Source organism: Ochotona curzoniae, unplaced genomic scaffold (assembly GCF_017591425.1).
Source record: "Ochotona curzoniae isolate NIBS_2020 unplaced genomic scaffold, NIBS_Ocur_1.0 scaffold_4701, whole genome shotgun sequence".
Taxonomy (NCBI): Eukaryota; Metazoa; Chordata; class Mammalia; order Lagomorpha; family Ochotonidae; genus Ochotona; species Ochotona curzoniae.
The window spans coordinates 57446224-57467629 of record NW_024467122.1 but is presented as its reverse complement, the minus strand read 5'-3'; the positions used below and the strand labels follow the sequence as shown (position 1 = coordinate 57467629).

Genomic DNA, 21406 nt, shown 5'->3' with positions numbered 1-21406 from the left:
TAAAGTAGATACACTTTAGAATTTTTGCAACTTAAGACTCCTTAAGTCTATGGTTTGGGGATTCTCCCTACTACCAAATGATAAGGTTTAAACATATTCTAATAGAAACCAAAGGGCTGGGCCCGGCGCGGTGGCGCAGTGGTTAAGATCCTTCCCTTGCACGTGCCGGGATCCCATGTGGGCGCCGGTTCTAATCCCAGAGGCCCTGCTTCCAATCCAGCTCCCTGCCTGTGGCCTGGGAAAGCAGTCGAGGACGGCCCAAAGCTTTGGGACCCTGCACCTGTGTGGGAGACCCGGAAGAGGCTCCTGGCTTCGGATCGGCATAGTATCGGCCGTTGTGCTCACTTGGGGAGTGAATCATCGGACGGAAGATCTTCCTCTCTGTCTCTCCTCTCTGTATATCCGCCTTTCCAATAAAAATAAAATAAATCTTTAAAAAAACAAAAAGAAACCAAAGAGCTGGTCCTAAGAAACACATAGCTTTGAAGATGCCATCTTTAGAAGAACTTCTCTTAGCTTAATAACCAGCCCTTAGCCATAAGGATTATAAATGCGTGATATTTTATGCTTAATGATCACATTTTATACCCACTGGTTACCAGAATAGGAAATACCACGCCTATTTACAAATCTAACTTACATCTAAATAAATCTTTGAAAACCATTCTATTCTGGTGCAATTATTCCTGGTTCTCCCTGCTTGGATCTTATCCTAGTTTCTGTCCACAGCCTGTACTCCTGTTTCTCACACATCTTGGCAGATCCTTTCGTAATGAGTCCTCTTGGGAACTCTTTTCTTCTGTAGTTCTCATCGGTCTGTCTCAGAAGCAACTCACTGGTCCTGTTGCCTGGATTATGGGGAAGCCCTAGCCTATCTACCAGCCCGAGGTTCTCTGTCCTTTCCCTGCAAGCTAGCTGCATGTTCTCTTCTAGTCCTTTTCTTTCCCCAACTTCTGCTGTTCCACCTTCCATGTTTCCCCTCCAGTTATCTATTTTCTCTCTCTCTCTCTCAAGATTTTTTTTTCTAAAGGCAGATTTACAGAGAGAAGAAGAGAAAGAGAAAAAGATCTTCCATCTGCTGGTTCACTCCCCCAAATGACCACAATAGTAGAGCTGAGCTGACTCAAAGCCAGGAGCCAGGAGCTTCTTCCTGGTCTCCACATGGATGTTGGGTCCTAAGGACTTGAGCCATCCTCCACTGCTTTCCCAGGGTATAAACAGGGAAATCGATGGGAAATGAAGCCTGGACATGAACTGACACCCATATGGTATCCTGGCACTTGCAAGGGGATGACTAGCCAGTGTGCCAAACTATTGGGCCCTTTCCCTCTTAAAATCCTTAGTCACCTCTCTGAATTGCTCTGGGCAGGGGCTACCTATTAAGTGGCTTCATAAGATTCATGGTGACCATTCAGGCAATCCACCCTCCTTTTATTACAACAGGCTCTGCTAGGTGAGATGCATCTCTTCCTTCCCTGTAATAGTTTTTTAAGATCTTCTATGTGCTGATTTATTCCTCAAATGTCTGCCAACAATTTGGGGCTGAGCCAGGCCAAAGTCAGGAGCCTAAAATTCAGTCTGAGGTTTTGCACAGGTGGCAAGGACCCAAGTGCTTGCAATAATCTGTTGCTCCCAGAATTTTCATAAGGAAGCTAGAGTTGGAAGCAGAGCTGGAACTGAAGCCCAAGCATTCCAACATCAGAGGCAGGCATCCCAAGCTGTGTCTTAGCATTTGTACCAAACACTAACCCCTTTCACTCTTTTATTACAAGAAAATAAAACAAGAAGATAAGTTAACCAACCGACTTTCTTCAAAAAATACTTTGCAATTGTAGATCATGGAAGTAAAGGTGACTTAAGTTCACTAGGATGAAATAATTACATCTTTCCACGTTAGAAATTAATCACATATCAGGATTTCAAGGAAAATTACAGTTTTAATGCTTTTTTCATTTACTTTTTAAGCTGGCAGGATTTTTTACACCAAAAATTATTTATTTATTTATTTGAAAGGCAGAGTGACACAGAGAGGGAAAGATAGAGAGGTGGAGGGGAAAAAAAAGAATCTTTCATTCACTAATTCACTCCCCAGTTGCCACAACTCTGGGCTGAGCCAGGCAGGATCCAGGACACTGGAACTCCATCTGGGTCTCCCATGTGGGTGCAGGGCCCAAGTACCCAAGCCATATTCTGCCACCTCCTAAACACACCAGCAGGAAGCTGAATTGGAAGCAGAGCAGCCAGAACTAAAGCTGGGGCTCCAGTATGGGATTATCCACATTGCAAGAAGCAGTTTAATTTGCTATATTACAACATTGGCTCCTCACAGGAAATTTTTCATATGACTTTACTGCTTACTATTTTCATATATTTATTTTATTTATTTACAAGGTAGGGTGACAGAGTGATAATGAGAAACATATATCTATGTCTACGGCCATACCACCTTGAACGTGCCTGATCTTGTCTGATCTCAGAAGCTAAGCAGGGTCAGGCCTGGTTAGTACTTGGATGGTAGACATCTTCCATCCACTGGTTCACTCCCCACATGGCTGCAATTTACAGGACTGGGCCAAGTCAAGAACTCCATGTAGGTATTCCATATGGGTAGCAAGAACCCTGGCACTTCAACCATCTTTTTCTGCACTGCCAGCACATTAACATGGAATTGGTTAAGAAGCTGAATAGCTCGGAACTAAAAGCAGTGTTCCAAATTGGGATGCTGGTATCACGTGCAGCATCTTAACCTCCTGTTCCACAACACCAGCCCTCACTTTTACTGTTTCCACAGATTTTGAAGCTTAAGTGAACACATTGTACCATTCTCACCCTGAACACTTAGAAGTTAGAGACACTGCACCTAAAGTCTCACAGCTCTTGAGCAGCAATATCATGACAAGCAACCAAGTCTCCTAATTCTGCAAGCTCAGGCTATGCTCTGCCAGTGTATGAGACTGTTGGCTGCCTCTGCTGTGATGGGATCCAAATGTCACGTCAGACCTGGATTCTAGCTCCCAGCACAGAGGCGTTACCCTCTGCTGCCCTCTCCACCTGAATCATAAAACAAAGCTACAACTCAGCCTCACTGTGTAGGGGGAAGAGTCCAGTGACACATATTTTGTCCACTGATGAGTGTAGCTAATTGCTTCCTTCCACCTAGGCCTGGATGTCTCTCAGCCTTGGTCTAATTGGCCCACATACAAGTTACTAATGAACTATGGTTCTATATATTACAGGAGAATTGGGAGAAATGAATTGGCGCATAGTTTTAAAGTCATCTTTGCATTTGAAGCTCTGTGGTAAAAACAGCTCCAAGAGGCACAGATTAAGAGATGTGGGTTGAAAATTCCATTTTTTCCCTCTCTGTAAAAAATATATGCTTGTAGCTATTTTCAGTATATTGCACAGGGATAGGTAGTAGATTCATGCTGGATCACAAACCTCATCAAAACTCTTCATTTGCTCAAACTCTTCATTTGCTCAAATGAATGACAGTCATGATCCTGCTGTCTCCATGAACCTGATTATTCTAGAAACTTCACAGAAGTTAAATCATATCACATTTGTCCTTATTGACTTGTTTCACTTGGCATAATGTCCTCCAGCTTTGTCCATGTTATAGCTTGTGTCCATATTCCCATCTTTTTATGGATTAATAGTATTGCATTGATGGTGAGATCATATTTTATTTATTCATTCAATGAGAAATTTCTCATTGAGCACGATTAGTTTCATCTTCTGGGTATTATTATGATACTGTTACAGACGTGAGTAAACAAACTTCTCAAGTCTCTTCCTCAATTCTTCTAAGTATATGAGTATAATAAGTAGTGGAATTGCAGGATCATAAGGTAATTCTGTTTTTTGTTTTCTTAGGAAATTCCACATTGTTTTCTGTAATGACTATATAAATTTGCATTCTTCTCCCTAGTAGTACACAGGCTTTTAATTTCTTCATTATCTTCTCTCCAGCTCGTAGCCCTTTCTAGTTCATCTACTTTTAATCCAAATTCTCCACTTGCATTCATTCTCTCCACTCTATGTACACACTTGATCTTCTATGGAAAGAAATCAGGCAAGGAATTTCTTGAAGCTTCTATCTGCTCCGTTAGCTCAAGTGATACCATCAAAAAAATACAGCCTTTGTCTCAGAAGCAGGAAGTAGATTGGATTCTATCTGATTTGAATAGTTGACTCAGTCTGCATGGGCATTCACTCTGAGCCCTTGCCAAACCACAACTGGTATGGGTGCTACTTTGGGCCCGCACACTGTAGCTCCTTTTTCTGAAGTTTCATTCTCCCTTGATTTTCACGCTTGGAGGTTTTGTGCCTATTGGGTGTCCAGAAGGACTGAGAAGGGAAGTTAGGACTTGGCCTTGAAACTCAGAACCAAGTCTGCCATGGTGAGACCCAGGATCTACTCAAGTGCCAAGACCTCTAGCTCTAAGTTAGCATTGCAGACAGGCCCTCTAGTGTTGCCCTGGAATCAGGCAGAGACCTGAGCCCTGCTGAGGCAGGTCTTCTTTTGTTTGTTTTGCTGCATATCACCATCAACTTCACAAGGGCCTCATATGCATCTCTGAGACTGTACCAGGGCAAGTAATTGCAAGACTCAGTTTAGTGTCAGCTTGGACAGCTGAGAAGATGCCTTTTTATGTCCCCAACAACCCCCAAGCCTGAGCTGACATCAAGGAACTAAGGACTGTGTCTTGGGACTCAGTGCCAGGCTGCCAGAACCCAATACTGGCAGACCCTAAGAGTCCCTTCAAGCAGGCCAGTGCCTAAGAGCAGAGCCTCTGAACACCACCTAGTGTCAAGTGGGCTCCTGTTGGCTGAACTTGTATCCTAGACAATTTCACTTGTAGCTTGTTGCCATAATAGCCCCATACTGTGCGGTGGGAATTACTACCTTCATCTCACAAATAAAGGGTCCAGGAAGATGAGATTTGTTCAAAGCCCAACTCTAAATATACCACACAGGAACACACCAGGTCTGTGCAGAGAAAACCAGGACCTAATAAACAAGTTTGAAATTGTTCTAGAAGGACAGGTGCTCCAAGCAAGGAGAAAGAAGCCAGCTCATCTTCAGTCAGAGCACCTTCTCAATGACTAGGGGACCAAATTGCCAGTGTTTGCAAGTCTTCACACCCTGCATATTTCTTAAGGAGAAGGCTCTGGCCTAGGCTTTATAAATTCTCACTTTATATAAAAGGTAGTTATTACATAGGGCTTCATCTTCAGTACTCAACAAAACTCCATTATAAATGGCTGGTGTTCACTTGTCTTTCTCCATCCTGGGTTTGGTGTTGCTGGGAGTGAGAGGCAAGCTGGCCACAGCCAAGATGTGCAGCACATATTGTGTTCTGAACTACAAGGTTTCCATTCTTGTCTGATGTGAGCCTGGAGACTTCACACCTATGTGGCCCAGCTCTGGAAACAATGAACAGCACCTCAAGTAAGCAAGTTGTCTGATTATAGAGGGTTGCAGGTCAGCAGAGGCAGACAGAGGGATGGGGTTTACAGTGGAGACTCAGAGTGAAGTAAGATCTATAGAGTAGACCTGATAGTGGGCAATCTTTAAAGAGTTTATAACTGGACATTCAGCACTGCTGAATCATTTTTGCACGTGAAAAAGGAGGCACAGAGAGGACACCTGGTACTTGGGTAGGTGGCCCGGTTGGGCCTGCAACTTAAGTCTCCTGAAGCTTGCTCCAGATCTTTAAATGTGAACTACAGATCCTCCATCAAGCAGACTGGATTTGTGGCCTGTACTGTGGTTCCGTGGATTAAACTACCACATACAGAGCCAGCACCAGTCTTGGCAGCTCCACTTCTGATCTAGCTCCTTGTTATTGCACCTGTGAAAAACAGCAGAAGATAATCCAAGTGCTTGGACCCCTGTTAACCACATGGAAAAGCTGGATGAAGTTCTGGGTTCCTGACTTCTACCTGGCTGTTGTGGCCATTTGGGGAGTGAACCAGAGGGTGGAATATCTCTTTCTCTGTCTCTTCCTCTCTTTCTTTAACTCTGCTTTTCAAGTAAATAAATAAATCTTGCTGTCTTGCCAGGACAGCAATCAATTTTAAATGTTCCAACCTAGGACATTTCTCTTGGTCATTTCATGGGTCCCAGTTTGTGGTTTGGGCACTAACCTAAAATGCTGAAAGGGCCAGGCAGTACTCAACTTAGTCTCATTTCCTTTTGCAGGTGCTCTATTTAACCAAGAGAACCTTGCCATTTTCACATCTGCCAGAAGGGGGCAGACATAGAAAGGATTTACCAGTTTTGAAGGCTGGCCACTCCTGTCAACAAAGGACACAAACTATGCAGGATCCACCAGTAAAAGCCAGTCTAGCCAGCACTCTTGGGACAATGAAAACGCCCCTAAATGTCCATTTTCTCCATCATTTAAGATTCTTCAATGACTGACACCAATCAAAGCATTTGAGTTTAAAACACAATTTGGTTGTTGAAGAGCTGGGATCTGAAGGAAGTTGCTCTCAATGCTTTGGTTTCCACCTTTGAAAATGGGCTAAATTATAGTGCCCATATATTGGTAAGCACTCACAGTCAACAATAATAAGTTTGCTTTTGAAAATGTTTATTTGTTCATGTACTTGAAAATAAAGATGAAAGAGAAAGAAAGAGAGAGAAAGAAAGGAAGTCAGCCAATTGTCAGCGCTTACTTCAGCCAAGATGGAAGCTAGGACCCTAGAACCCCATCCAGGTCTCCCACATGGGTGGTAGGGGAGGCCTCATGTGGCCTGCCTCACAGTATATATCATTAGGAAGCTGAAATGGAAGCAGAGGAGCAGAGATGGGAACAGGTGCTCCAATATTGGATGCAGGAATTTCAAGCAGTGGCTTAATTCACTGTTCTACACACTTGCCCCAGTGATTTTTCTTTTTTTTTTTGCTTTGTTGATTTTGCCTTTAAATAACTACTTGTTGGGGGCACCTGCTATGCTTAAGGTCCTGTATTTAAGAGATAGTATAATGAATAAGACATTCTTTCAAAAATATTAAAACTCTATCTTCATAATAGCACTAGGATCTTTTATTTCTTTGACTATCTTGGTTATGAGGAAGCCAGTGCCAAATCTGAAAGCCAGTCTTTGCTACTGTTCCAACCTTTAGGGCCAGTGGACTTGCCTTCCTCTTTTCTGTTTGTTTCCATGCTCTGTTTACACTCTTACTAAGTCACTGAATAGATCTTTGACCAGACCTGCTCTGCTCAGAGTCTCTGCTTATTGCCTTCCTTATGGGAAGCCTCTTTGATGAGAGCAGGGATGGGTGTCTAACCAAGGTGGGGAAACATGAGTAAGGATGTAATTAATGGGCCTGAGGGGAAAGAAGATGAAGCAGAAACAACAAGAATCCAAACAACTCTGAAAAATATGGGAATCAAAATAACAGCATCTTCTCAGACAGTCCAGTGGCTCATGGACCAGACTGCATCATTAGGAAAACAATGGATCTACCTAGAGAGACATAACACTGAATCACACAGTACCGAGATTTAAATGCTTTCTCTACCCATTTCTATAGACTTTCTATAGACTTTCTATAGTCTTGGAAAAGTATGCAATTTCCCAAGTTTCATTTAAAATATCAATCATACTGCAGCATCTCTCTGGGGGTGAGGGCCTGTGGCAATTAAGTTAGATGAATATGTAAAGTTTTCAGGATCTTTGCTGCCCTCAGCCAGTGATAAATGGCGAATTTCATCGTTATTTTCAGTGGAGACTCAATCTTTTGTTGAAAGATACAGAGTAAATGCTTGTAGTTCTCAGGGTTTTTGGTCAATGGAGCATTATTTATTACTATTATTTTCCTTTGACATAAAAGAAGCATTCTGGGGCAGGTGTTTGGCACAACAGTTAAGATCTCACTTGGATACCCACATCCCATATCAAAGTGCCTGAATTCAAATCCTGGCTCCAATTCCAATTTTGGCTCTCTTTTAATACACATCCTGGAAGGGACCAGATGATAGCTCAACTACTTGGATCCTTAGCATTCCTGTTGTAGGCTTGGCATTGCTTTTTTTTTTTTTAAGTAGAAATACTATATTTATTAGAGGCACATATTTTATGTTACATCAAAAGTATGAAGCATACCTCAATTGAGTTAAAGAAATACAACCTAAATAAAACTTGTGATGGGCTAAAGAATGAAGTTAGGTGGCTACTGATAGGGATAACATCCTTATAACATACTTATTGTTAAAGAAAAAATAACATCACAAAATAGTACATCTGTCATTAATATTTTAGAAAAAAATCACATATTTTTTTCATTTTTCAAGTTATTTCTTTTAAAAAAATTGTTTTAATTAATTACATTGCATTATGTGACACAGTGTTATGGGCACTGGGATTCCCCCCACCCCTCCCCAAACTCTCTCCCCATGGCGGATTTCTCCACCTTGCTGCGTTACCACAGTTCAAATTCAGCTGAGGTTCTTTCATTGGAAGTATTTACCAAGCATAAAGTCCAGCGTCTTATTATCCTAGTGGTTTCAACGATTTCTTGGTGAGACCATCTCTGGTCTGAAGGTAAAGCCAGCAAATTATCATCATCTTGGCATTGCTTTTGTAAGCATCTGGAAAGTGAATCCGTGGATGGAAGATCTCTCTCCCACCTCTTTTTCAATGGAAGTTTTTAAAAGAGGTATGGTGGGCCCAGTGTGATAGCCTAGGACTAAATCCTCACCTTGTATATGCCAGGATCCCATATGGTCACTGATTCATGTCCCAGCTGCTCCATTTCCCAGCCAGCTCCCTACTTGTGGCCTAGGAAAACAGTAGAGGATGGCCCAGAGCCTTGGGAGACCTAGGGAAGCTCCTGGCTCCTGATTTTAGGTTGGCTCAGCTCTGGAATTGCGGCCATTTTGGGAATGAATCAGTGGAAGATCTTTTTTGTGTTTCTCATTCTCTTTGCATATATGCCTTTCCAATAAAAAATAAATCCTTAAAGTAAAATAAAATAAAAGAGGCACTGTAATCCTTTCTAGATGAAATATAACTCCATCCTAAAACAAGTTGAATTCCCATCAATTTATGAAAACAAGAAATCAATCAACTCTTAACCACACAAAGGATTTATTTTGAGAGGAAAAAAAATCGCTTTTGAGGACAATAATAACGGATATCATTTACTGAACATTTGTTTTCAGCCAGGCACATTCCACAGGGCTCAGTGTGCCCTGTCATTTTCATTTCTCACGTGTCACAAATTTTACCAGGAGAGGTGGGAAGTATGAGCACCCCTTCAGTTTAGAAAGTGCAGCAGAATTAAACCCAGGCCAAACCAATCAAACCGCTTTGTATGGAGAATCCTTAGAAGCCAAAACCTAACTCCCAAGGTGTCGAGTCTGTTCTAGAATGATGGTCTGAGGTGCTGGCAGGACCACCAGGTGGCGCTCTCTAGCCAGGAGTTGAAATGTAGGACTGATATTAAAAGAGGGGACAGATACTTTATCATTCAGCAAATATTTTAGAGCTGCCTACTAGGTATCAGGCAATGTTCTAGTTTGGAAAAAAAAAATAAAACAGGCAAAAATCAGTATTTTACAGAGTTGAAGGTCTAGTGGAGCAGTTGAAGGCTAAACATTAATAACTGAAAAATACAGTTTGTCAGAAAAGGAAAGTTCCATAGAGAAAACGGGAGAAAAGGTGCAGAGACCTCGGGGTGGGTGGGGTAGGGTAAAAGCGTTCAGGGCAGTCAGGTAAAGCCCGCCAAGCTGCACCTGTGTAAAACCTGAAGGAGGAGAGGCAGTGTGCAGTGTAACCCTCTGAGGGAACAGCGAGCTGGATGACAGAACAAAGGTACAAAGGCAAGAGAGCAGTTGACAAAAGGCAGGAACAAAAGGAGGCCATGGCAGCCGGAGCAGAATGGGCCAGGGCAAGCCTGTCAGCGACACAACTGAAAGTGTCAGAACCACAGATCCAGTAGAGCTGCTTGTTTGTTCTGCTTTTCAAATATTTATTTATTTTCCATTGAAAGGGGGTTACAGACAGAATTAGAGACAGATTGAGATCTTCAAAAAAGAAAGATTTATTTATTTTTATTGGGAAGGTAGATCAGATTTACAGAATGAAGAAGAGACACAGAAAAGATCTTCCATCTACTGGTTCACTCCCTAAATGGCCACAACAGCTAGAGCTGAACCAATTGGAAGCCAGGAGTGAGGAGCTTCATTTTTGGATCTTCAATGTGGGTGTAGGGGCTCAAAGACTTGAGAAATGCTCCGCTGCTTTCCCAGACCATAAGCAGGGACCTGGATGGAAAGTGGAGTAGCCGGGGCACAAATCAGAGACCTGGGGATGCTGATGCCACAGGCACAGAATCTTTCTGATGTGCCGGCATGCCAACACCCTCTTCCCCAAGAATTGCTTCTTATGCAAGTGAGATGGGGAGGGTACTGAGCAGACCAAGATCTGATTCATGTCGAAGAACTTCCCTGGGCACGTCATGGGACTGGGAAGAAGTAGGGAGACTGCCAAGTAGCAGTTGAGGTAATTCCAGCAAGAGGTAACACAGCAGTTCTAGCACAGTGGTGCTGTGCATATTTTGAAAAGTGATCAGATTCTGGACATATTTTGAAGGTAAAGTCAAAAAGATATTTTAATTGGGCCCGGCGCGGTGGCGCAAGTGGTTAAGGTCCTCACCTTGCGCGCCCGGGATCCCATATGGGCACCGGTTCTAATCCCGGCAGCCCCGCTTCCCATCCAGCTCCCTGCCTGTGGCCCAGGATAGCACTCGAGGACGGCCCAAAGCTTTGGGACCCTGCACCCGCATGGGAGACCCGGAAGAGGCTCCAGGCTTCGGATCGGCATAGTATCGACTGTTGCGCTCATTTGGGGAATGAATCATTGGATGGAAGATCTTCCTCTCTGTCTCTCCTCTCTGTATATCCGCCTTTCCAATGAAAAAATAATAAAAATAAATCTTTAAAAAAAAAAGATATTTGAATTGTCTGAAGACTCTCCAGTGAGGAATATGCTAATGCGGCTTCTTGGGAGAGTAGTCTTTGAGTGTCTCCTGGATAGCAGAGGACGATCCAGTGGGAAGCAGCATTCCCGTGTCTGCCGTTTCTCTGTCCCCTAGGGGTTCTGAGCCTGTCTCTCTGAGATGTGGAGGTACCAAACATCACAAGCCCTTTCGATTTCTGCTTAGATTCTTCTCTAAGAGCCACAAGAAGCAGTGGCCCAGCTTCTAGTGTTGTATTAAATACCAACCCACAGCTTAGTGACAGAGGTTGACAAGGTGGCATGGTGGCGTCAACTCAAACAGCGAGCAGAGGGGATGTGTGAGGGCTGAAGCAACAATCCGGCCACTGTCTTCTCTTTTGCAAGCTCTGAAAGGCAGGTGCCTGGGGTGGTTGTGAAGCACCAAATGGGGATGAGGGCGGTGGGGCTCCTGGGTTTTCACGGCCCATTGCTCCCTGTGAGGACCCCACTGTTGAGGCCTGCAGCAGGAACAGGGGTCAGGACACCATTAACGCCATTCTGCGTGAATTTCAATCCCGACAGCACCCTGCCTCACCCCCCTCGCCCCACAGTGCTCAGCAGCAAGAACGGGTTCCCTTTTATTCTTCTCCATTCACTGTGTTTATTTTCAAGATTGCGTTTGTGAAAAGCATTTAAACAGCACCATTTAGAAGAAAACAAAAGTCACCAGATGGAAAAATAGAATAAGAAATACACATACAAAGACTCCGCAAGCAACGCCTGTGCAGGCAGGGTGGCGGGGAGTTATTGTTGTCCTGCTGCTGGGGGCAACGCAGCTGGGTTGGAAAAGCTGCCTGCTTTTGACAGCCTAGTATTTTCAAGAGAGAACTGAACCCAGGTCAGCAGAACTCTGGGCTGCAATTCAGCTCTTGAGAAAGTTTGACAAACCTCCCTTCTTCCTCTAGTAAAGACAGAATCAGAAACTAGCATAATCAAATATATGTTGGACTTTAAAGTGCAAGCAACTTGGAATAATATCTTTGTATTGACAGGCCTTGTCCTTAAGTGGCTATGTGACATCTACCTGTGTTGACTGGTGGCCAGGCTGATAGGAAAACACTAGAGACAGAGGCTGTTTCTGAGGTGGGATCAACACCATCTTCCATCCCTTGAGGAAATCAAGAGAATCAAATGGCTTCTTTCTCTCCCCTGTCCCACCCACTAAACACATGATGACTGTGCCCACACAAGGACCTGAAAACCTTCAGTGATGTTTCAAGGGAGGCAGAAAGGCCAGCTTTCATTCACAGCTTCCCTGTCATACATTCTCCCGAGGTCCAATATGGTGAGAAAGGAGGGCAATGTAAAAAGGTGCTCAGACCAGCTGCTGCCTAAGGTCCTGAGGAGGACTCTCAGTATCACTGTTCCTGGGCTTCTTGTTACAGAGGATGCATTGTGCTTGTGACAACGTCACGTGCGGCAGCAGCTGCACAGCATGGCAAGGGGCCTGGCAGCAGTCAGGAAACACTGAGCTTCCTAGCCAATCACTTACTAACTGCTACTCAATAATTCATTTAACCTCTCTGATCTTCAATCTCCCCAACTGTAAATAGCAGCTCCTGCTTCCTACGGTTAACTTGAAGATTATAAGAACATGGAAATACTAGTGCCTGATGCATCACAGGCTCCTCTAAATGGCAACTCCTATTTCCAGTGCAGGAACGCAACTGTGGTTTGTAACACTAAGAAATAGGGGCTAACAACAACTGGTTCCAGGATTGTCACTCTGGGTCTTAGGAGAGGGATGACTTTTAGAGAACCCAACAGGGATCTCTCATCAAGGAGCTAATCATATTGAAGGAAAGAGCAGCATGGTGAGCTCTGGGTGGCTGGCTGTGACAGCAGGAGACCATGTGGAAAGTTACCAGAAAGCCCAGCTGCCAACAAGACAGTGTCTCAGGGGACCAGCCCGGTCAACCTCATATGGATGCAGGAGCCAAAGGGAAAAGCAGGCTCTAACACAGAGAACTTTGTGAGCCCTGGAGCAGCTGGTACACGCAGACCTTTGGAACCACAATCACAAGGAGAGGTTATACATAGGCCAGGGCTATCTGAGGAGAAAGCAGGCAGACAGCTATGGCAAAGCTATCTCTGCCAGCCCTGGGGTGCGTCTGAGGAGGGGCAGGAGCAGGACACACCCAGATGGATGATATCCATGACCCAATCGTAGAAGTGAGCACAAGGTAAGTGCTCCTAGGTGCTGAGCCTGCACCACCCCCCATCAGAACTCACTTTACCAGGCATCCATCTGGGTCTCATTGGGCAAGATCAAGTACTTCTCTCCATCTCTTTCAAACAACAGAATCACCATGTCTGAAAATAATGCCAGATGAGTGAGAAAACTAGACAAGCATACACAGAATTGGTGGTGGGATGGACAATATTGGAAGACCTTGTTTCTCCAAGAATATTCTGATTATGCCACCTGGAACTCAGAAGCACCAGAGAGGGACCTAAGTAGCCAGTAGAAGCGCCAGAGAAGGGAAGAAGCAACTGTGAACTCCTTGAGGCCAGGAACCATTTCCAAAATCACATAGTAATTTTATCTATTTATTGGTATTGCTTTTTAAAAAATGGTTTGTAAACAGTAATACATAAAACAGTATGCATTTGTTTACTCCAGAAATACCACCTCACTTCTCCCCGACCCCAAGCCTTTTCCTATATAGCTTGATAACTCAAGCCGGCTCCTGCCAAGAAGCAATGTCCTGACTATGTTCTCCCTGTCATCCGATAGCCAAACCAGCTCCAACTATGCCATTATGGTTAGTGTTCAGTCCAGAGTTCAGGTTCAGTGTTCAGGCAGTGTTCAGGCAGCTCTGCATCTCTGCTTTGAGTCTGTCACAATCAGGTCGAACCAGCAAATTTCCATTGAAGAAAGTAAAATAGAAAAACTTTTGGAATAGCTCAGTATAAATCTATTAAAATCTGGGAAAAGACTATTATAAAAGCCTGCTTAACAGACTGACTGTACTCCAACCATGCAGACTACATGATGGCAAGCTTGTGACCACCTCTTAGCCACTGCCCATGTGCCGCTCTGGAAGGAACCATTCCAGTCCAGAGATTACTGCTGTGGGATGGGCACCTCTTTTGGAGCCAGAAAGGACCAGAGTTAAGTTCTGGCTCACACTTATCCAGATGAAAGTCTCCTTCCTTATTTGGAAAATAAGGCCAATGGCATCCCCCAGGTGCAAATGTAATGATGACTAAATGAGGGAACTTCCAGCTCCCAGATTCTACAGTTCGGCAGCCAAACCAGAAGATTCCAAAAGGCAATACTCTTGTCAGGTCACATCCAAACTATAGCTAGCAACATGGATTTAGGAGCTAGGTAAGCATCACTGAGCTCTGAGTCTACAGCAAGCACCCTGAGAGAGGAGGATTGATAGCAGGAGGGGACCTGTGATATCCAAGACCTAGGCAAGGGCTGAAAGTAGTAGGGCAGCAAAATAGGAATCCTCTGCACATAATCTCCTTTTCTTCTTCACCAACCAAAGGGTGTCCTAGAGCTGACTGTCACTGGTGGACTGGACTTTCTGGCCTCATCAGTCGACACCTAGACATGCTCATGAAAACTGGCTCCCTCCCTATTCCTGGAACCTGAGAAAACAAGCTGGGAAAAATAGGCTTCTCAGGACTTTCTTGATGTTTTTATTCCAGTTGTTCTTCCCAAAACCATGGAAATTGTTTCCAATCTTAAGGAAAGAAAAATGTGTTCACACAATGTTTGAAAAATATTCTCTTACAAATTGATATCTTTGAAGGTGATGACCAGAAATTTATTATTGCTTCTCCTCTGAGTCTGTAATAACTTCCCCTCAAAGAGAAAGCTAATTCTTCTCTTTTTACTTTTGGGCAGAGAAGTGACGCACACAGGGTAAAAGTAGGGGTAAAGGTCAATTCATATTGTAAACACAAATTATATTGGCAGAGGCACTCCAAAGAAACAGAACCAGGATAAAGTAGACAATAGATGGATGGATGGATGGATGGATGGATGGATGGATGGATGGATAGATAGATAGACAGATAGATCATTTAGAAAAGTGATTAATATAAGGAGTTCCCTCACATAGTTCTGAAAGTTAAGCCTGCTCTCTTCAAGCTGAAGACCTAGAAAAACAGTAGCTTAAATTTTAGTCCAAGAGGCTGGTGCAATGCCTCAACTAGCCAATCCTCTGCCTACAAGTGCCAGCATCCCAGTTGCTCTGCTTCCCGTCTAGCTCCCTGCCTGTGGTCTGTGAAAGCAAAGGAGGATGGTCCAAAGCTTGGGCCCTGCACTCACATGGGAGGCCCAGAAGAAGCTCCTGGCCCCTGCTCCTAGCTTTGAAAAAGCTCAGCTCCAGCTGTTGAGCTGTTGGGGAGAGAACCAGTAAATGGAAGATCTTTCTGTCTCTCCTTCTCTCTGTAAATCTGCCTTTCCAATAAAATAAATCTTGAAAAAGACTTTTTAGTCCAAGTCCAAAGCTCTAAGAACCAAGAGCCCTGGGAACTAGGAGCACTGGCAGTTTAAGTCCCAGTCCATGGGCAGATCAACCTCTCAGCTCCACAGAAAAGAAGACAGAGCATTCAACTTTCCTCCAATATTCTGTTTTACTTTGGCCTTCAATGGATGGGATGACATCCACTGCCTTTTAAGGTCAATCAATTCAATATTAAACTCATCTGGAAACACCCTTAGAGATATACCCAGAAATACCATTTAACTATCTAATGAGTGTCCCCCTGCCCAGTCCAGTTACAACATAAAATTAATGATCAAATAAAGCTTGGCTATGGAGCACATGTCACTCTCTGTCTATCATGTGGTGTTCTGGGGACAAGGACCTCTCTACACAAACCATGCTTCCTCTTCTCCCATGCTCTCTTGCCCAGAGTGATCTTTCTTACTGCCATATCTGGCTCAGGACTCCTGATCCAGTAAGACTCATTTAGGGACATGAATTTGGCCTAGCAGTTAATACGCTGCTTGTGTATCCAAGTTCCTGGCTTTGACACCCAACTCCACTTCTGCCTCCAGATTCCTGTCAACAGAGACCCTGTCAAGTAGCAGGTTATGACTCCAGTAACTGGGCTTCTGCCACCCACATAGGAGGGAGACCTAGGTTGAGTTCCTGGCTCCCAGATTCAGCCCAGTTGCAGCAGTTGTGGGTATCTGCAGAGGGAGCAAGCAAATGAGGTCACTCTCTCTCAAACTTCTCTCCTTCTTTCCCTTACTCCCTGCATCTCTCAAATAAACTGTCAAATTTTAAAAAATAATTCAAATATTCAATTGGAATAATCTCTCAGGTCAGTAGCAATAACCTCTGGATACTTCCACAATGTCCCATGCTCTTACCCACTCTGGAACACTGTGCAATTTTTCTGGAACACTGTGCAATTTTTCTGGAACACTGTGAGTGAGCAACCATGGCTCACTCTTTATTCATCAACGCTCATTACTCCAAGGGCTTCTGAAGGCAGAAGTTTTGCATACTCCAGTATACTCCCCTGATACTTCTGTATTCCCAATCCCATCACCTAGAGCCTACTGTGATGTCTAGAAAATAGCAGATGCTCAATAAATGTGTGCTGGAAGAATAGATGATTTACTGAACAAATGAATGGACATATGCTATGCACTACCTTATCTATTCCATTTCATATTCTTATCAAAACAGCTTATGCTCTTTAGAAGACCCATTTATTCATTCATTTTTATTTGAAAAGCAAAGTTATAGGAAGAAAGAGAGACAGACAAAGCTGGGCTAGTCTGAAGCCAACGGGCCCAAGGAATTGGGCCATCTTCCACTTAACCAGGCATATAAGCAGGGCACTGGATCAGAAGTGGAGCAGCCAGGAGTCAAATTTGCACTGATATGGGACGCCAGTCCTGCAAGCAGTTTAACCTACTACCCCACAGCACCATTCCCATGCTTAATTTTCTTAAGGTGTAAAGATTTATCTCAAGTGATATTTAGAGAAATACTATCTAGCCTGATGCTTTCTTCTGCTAAAGCTGGTGCTTAAGCCCCCAGGCTGAGGAGCAAGAACTTTATAGTACCTCACTTTTATCATTTGATGACTATTAGTGAGAGATTCAATCTCTGCCACATTTGGTGTTATCAAAGTATAATTTTCAAAATGCTAAAAATACAATTTTCACACAAATATATTAGGAGAATGCATAAAATTGTTTGCATAATTCATTAATGAGGGAAAAGGGATGAAAAAGCAGGCTCAAAGGATAAGATTGGAAAATTCCATACAGAGAGAGCCAGATAAAAAGAACAAGGGAATAAGATGATCAAATTACACATAAAACTAAGCAAAGCCCCCTAAAGCAACAAAACCACCCCTCCTGAGGTCACCTTCTCTACCAAGCAAGCATCTAATATTTAAATTCTATAAATCCTGCACCTTAATGACTATAAACAGTAAGTTCAACAGAATCACCTTCTCCTAGAGAAGGCAAGTGAACTCTATTCTAGGAACAATTCTACCACAGACAAATGTGAAAACGAGACCAAATTAGACTGAGGCGCAATGTGTATATGTGTCAGGGAAACATGTTCAGGGCAGGATGACCTAGTGAGTAAAGCACAATAATGGCAGATGGTAACAGTGACCCATGTGCGGGGGCGGAGGGTGGAGAAATAGAGGAAGCAAAAGAGCCGGTGTTTCTAGATAGTGGTCTGATGAAAAACTAACAAATTATATTGAGCAAGCACCCAAAACAAGCCTTCATAAAAATTAACCAAAAGGTCTATGGGAGTTTGGGATGAGCACTCAGATTGTCCCCTCCGGGGTTCTCCCCTGAAAGAACCACCAATTCCAGATAACACCCTAAATGTGAAATGAACCAGTTCCCTTTCTTTGTGTTTCACGTCGTTTCCCAAAACCTGCCAGACCTGGGCTCCAGAAAAGACCGTCAGTCTCCTGACTGACAGCTTGTATAGTATACATGCCGAGGCGGGTGGCTACAGAGGCCTGGCCTGGGGTGTGCCTCTTACACAGGCTGGGAAACGCAAGAACTCTGAAGATGAAGAACTTGTTGCAGAACTGCGCCTGCGCTGATGTGTCTGTCACTTTGATTTGCCCCAGGCTGTGGCTTGGATGTGTTCCCCAGAGTTCATGTCCTGAAAACTCAATCCCAATGTAACCACGCAGAGAGGTGGGACGTTAGAGATGATCAGGGCATGACGACTTAGCCCTCATGAATGGATCCATGCCATCGTCAGGAGAGTAGGTTTCTCACAAAGCAATGTGTTTGGCCTCCTCCTCCCTCCCCTTCTACCTCAGCAGAGGCCACTGTCTTGCTCTGGGATTTCTGTCTCCAGACCTGTAAGAACAATGTCTGTTCTTGAACAACTACTCAGTTTTAAGTGTCTCTTACAGCAGCACAAAGTGGATTAAGACATCCTACTCAATGTAAATATCAACCACTTCACTGCAAAAATATTAAGATGTCTGGGTCAGCGTGGTAGCTCAACAGGCCAATCCTTTATCTGCAAGTGCTGGCATCTCATATGGGTGCCAGTTTGTGTCGTAGCTGCCCCATTTCCAATTCAGCTGTCTGCTGTGGCCTGGGAAAGCAGTAGAGGACGGTCCAAAGCCTTGGGACCCTGCACCCATGGCAGATCTGCAAGAGGCTCCTGGCTTTGGAGTGACTCCGCTCCAGCTGTTGTGACCATTTGGAAAATTAACCAGTGGGATGGAAGATTTTTCTTTCTCTCCTTCTGTCTGTAAATTTTCCTTTCTAATTTAAAAAAAATCTTTTATTTTTAAAATACGAAACACTTCACAAATTTGAGTATCATCCTTGCATGGGCGCCATGTTAATCTTCTCCGTATCATTCCAATTTTAATATATGTGCTACCAAAGCAAGTACTAAGTCTTTTTTTTTTTAAAGAAAAAAATTTTAAGATGTCTGAAAACAGGGTACTTTTCCCTATCCCACTAGTGAACATGACTTTTCTAACCTCCAAACATTTCTGAATTCTAAAACCACACTGGGCTTAACAGGCTCTAAGTTAGAGACTGTGTTTCCGTATCACACCTAGAAATGAACACTAATATTCAGGCATTTAACATGAGTAAAAATTTCCCTGTTGTTGGACATTTAGGAAGTAATTTTAAAGGTTCCTTATTTTTAAAAAAATCTGTAATCATATAATTTCTTCAAGATAAATTCCTAACTGCAGAACCAGAGAAAAGGGACATGCATGCTTAATATTTGTAAAAAATGTTGCTAAATGACTTTTAGTGTTGTTGGCCAAGTTAAGAAAGTCTGTCTCAACCCTATACATTCATTTTTACCATTTCAGCTTTTTAAAAAAATCATTCAGTTTTACCATTTCAGAAAATTATTTTTTAATAGAAAATCAGCTCAGCACCCATGCATGCTGAAGAACTTCAGTAGTAAGAAATGTTTGCAGTCTTGCTGCCAGTGCTCAATCTCTTTTCCCAGGGGAGGAAATGAACCATGTACCACATATTTTTCCTTAGCTTTCTCTCAGCCTTTGCTGTCCTTCCATTACCATTTTCTAACCCTCTGCCTTCAGAGGCCAGATGAGGAGACTTTTTTTCCCTCAAAATTTAGTTAATGGGCCCGGCAGCGTGGCCTAGTGGCTACAGTCCTCGCCTTGAACACGCCAGGATCCCATACAGGCACCGGTTCTAACCCCGGCAGCTCCACTTCCCATCCAGCTCCCTGCTTGTGACCTGGGAAAGCAGTCGAGGATGGCCCAAAGCTTTGGGACCCTGCACCCGTTTGGAATACCTGGAAGAAGTTCCTGGCTCCTGGCTTCAGATCAGCCGTTGCACTCATTTGGGGAGTGAATCATTGGACGGAAGATCTTCCTCTCTGTCTCTCCTCCTCTCTGTATATCTGACTTTCCAATAAATAAATAAATCTTTAAAAAAAAGATTTATTTAATTCTTTAAAAGGCATGGTAGAGGAGATGGATGACTTTCATCCACTGAATCACTCCCCAAATGGCTGCAAATGGCCACAACCAAGCCATGCCAAAACAAGGAGCCTGGAGTTTCCTCAGAGTCTCTCACATGGGTGCATGGGCCCAAGAACTTAAGCCATCCTCTGTTGCCTTCCCAGTCTCTAAGCAAGGAGCTGATTTGGAAGCAGAGCAGCTAGGGTATAACCCAGTGCCCTACAACCTACATAAAACTGACCCTAGGATAGATTTTTGCTATACTGTAGAGCTTTTATCAATGGTTTCTGAAGTTTCATTCACATGTAATTAACTGTAGCCCACAAATTTGCAATGGAAAATTTCAGATATCAACAGTTTATAGGTTTGAAATAACTCTGACTTAAAATATAACTCTGTATTGTTATAATTGTTCTATTATTAGTTGCTGTTAATATTATTCTGTGCCTAATTTATGAATTAAACTGTATCATGATATTCTATAAGTCTGATACATCTATACCTTCAGGCATCTACTAGTGGGGGATGGTCTTAGAATGTATCCCCTGTACAAGCTGTAGAACTACTAATATTCCACTTGCCCCAAGCTTGACTTTCCCTTAGCTGTTTAATCTCTATTTGTTGCTAAGCTTCACCATTATGTCAAAACTCTTACTTTCCCACCTATTTTCTACTCTTGCAGGATTTGTTATCTTCGAGGTATTAGTTTTTAGCCCTTGCTGAGAAGCAAAACAAAAGGAAGATCAAAATTTGTAAACCACCTTAGATCTATGGCTACCAACGTGGCCTGCCAGCACTTACTTGAACCCAACAGCTGGGGACGTATCTGAGATGATGCCTGCTCAGGAAAGACTCTTCTAACTCCCACATCCTCTTTCTTGGTCCTTTGAAGTCCTGACCCCAGGATAGATGCTGTGCCTCCATATGAGACTGGATCCCTTGGAGCTAGAGAATAGGGTAGAGAGAGGCTGTATGTTACCAACTCCATGACAACAAGGAGGGAAACCCAGTCCTTAAGGGATCCCATGACTCAGGTGGAGGGTTCTGAATAGGCTGGCTAGAGCAAATGTCAAACGATCACTGGCTCTACCAGAGTCCTCAACCTCCTGAATGCTCAGAGGGTTAAATGGAGGAGAAAAGGAAAGCAAGCAACCATACGTGAATTCAATGTAATTTTATTAGGTAAATAAAATCCATTCATTTTGGAATACATCCTTCTAAACACCCACTAGAACCCGGGGCCAGAGATGGATAGCACTAGCCACAAGAAGGTAAGCTGGTTGGTTATAAGGGTTCTTTCCATTTAATTATAGCTGCTAAGTACAAAGGCCCATTTAATTTATAAGCTCCAAGTCCAGGGCCATTTCCATCTGAGCTTAGTTTGTAAGCTGTGGACCTTAGAGCGAACCAACCAGGGTGTGTAAACCTCCCTGTCCTATTTAAACAATCCACTCCA

General features: G+C 43.4%; 1 non-coding gene across 1 annotated transcript; it reads right to left on the bottom strand.

Moving 5' to 3' along the window:
• Positions 1–18783: 18783 nt before the first annotated feature.
• On the bottom strand, positions 18784–18890 carry LOC121149548. Its single transcript, XR_005882704.1, has one exon. It is a non-coding gene; the product is annotated as a U6 spliceosomal RNA (small nuclear RNA).
• Between the last annotated feature and the right edge of the window lie 2516 nt (positions 18891–21406).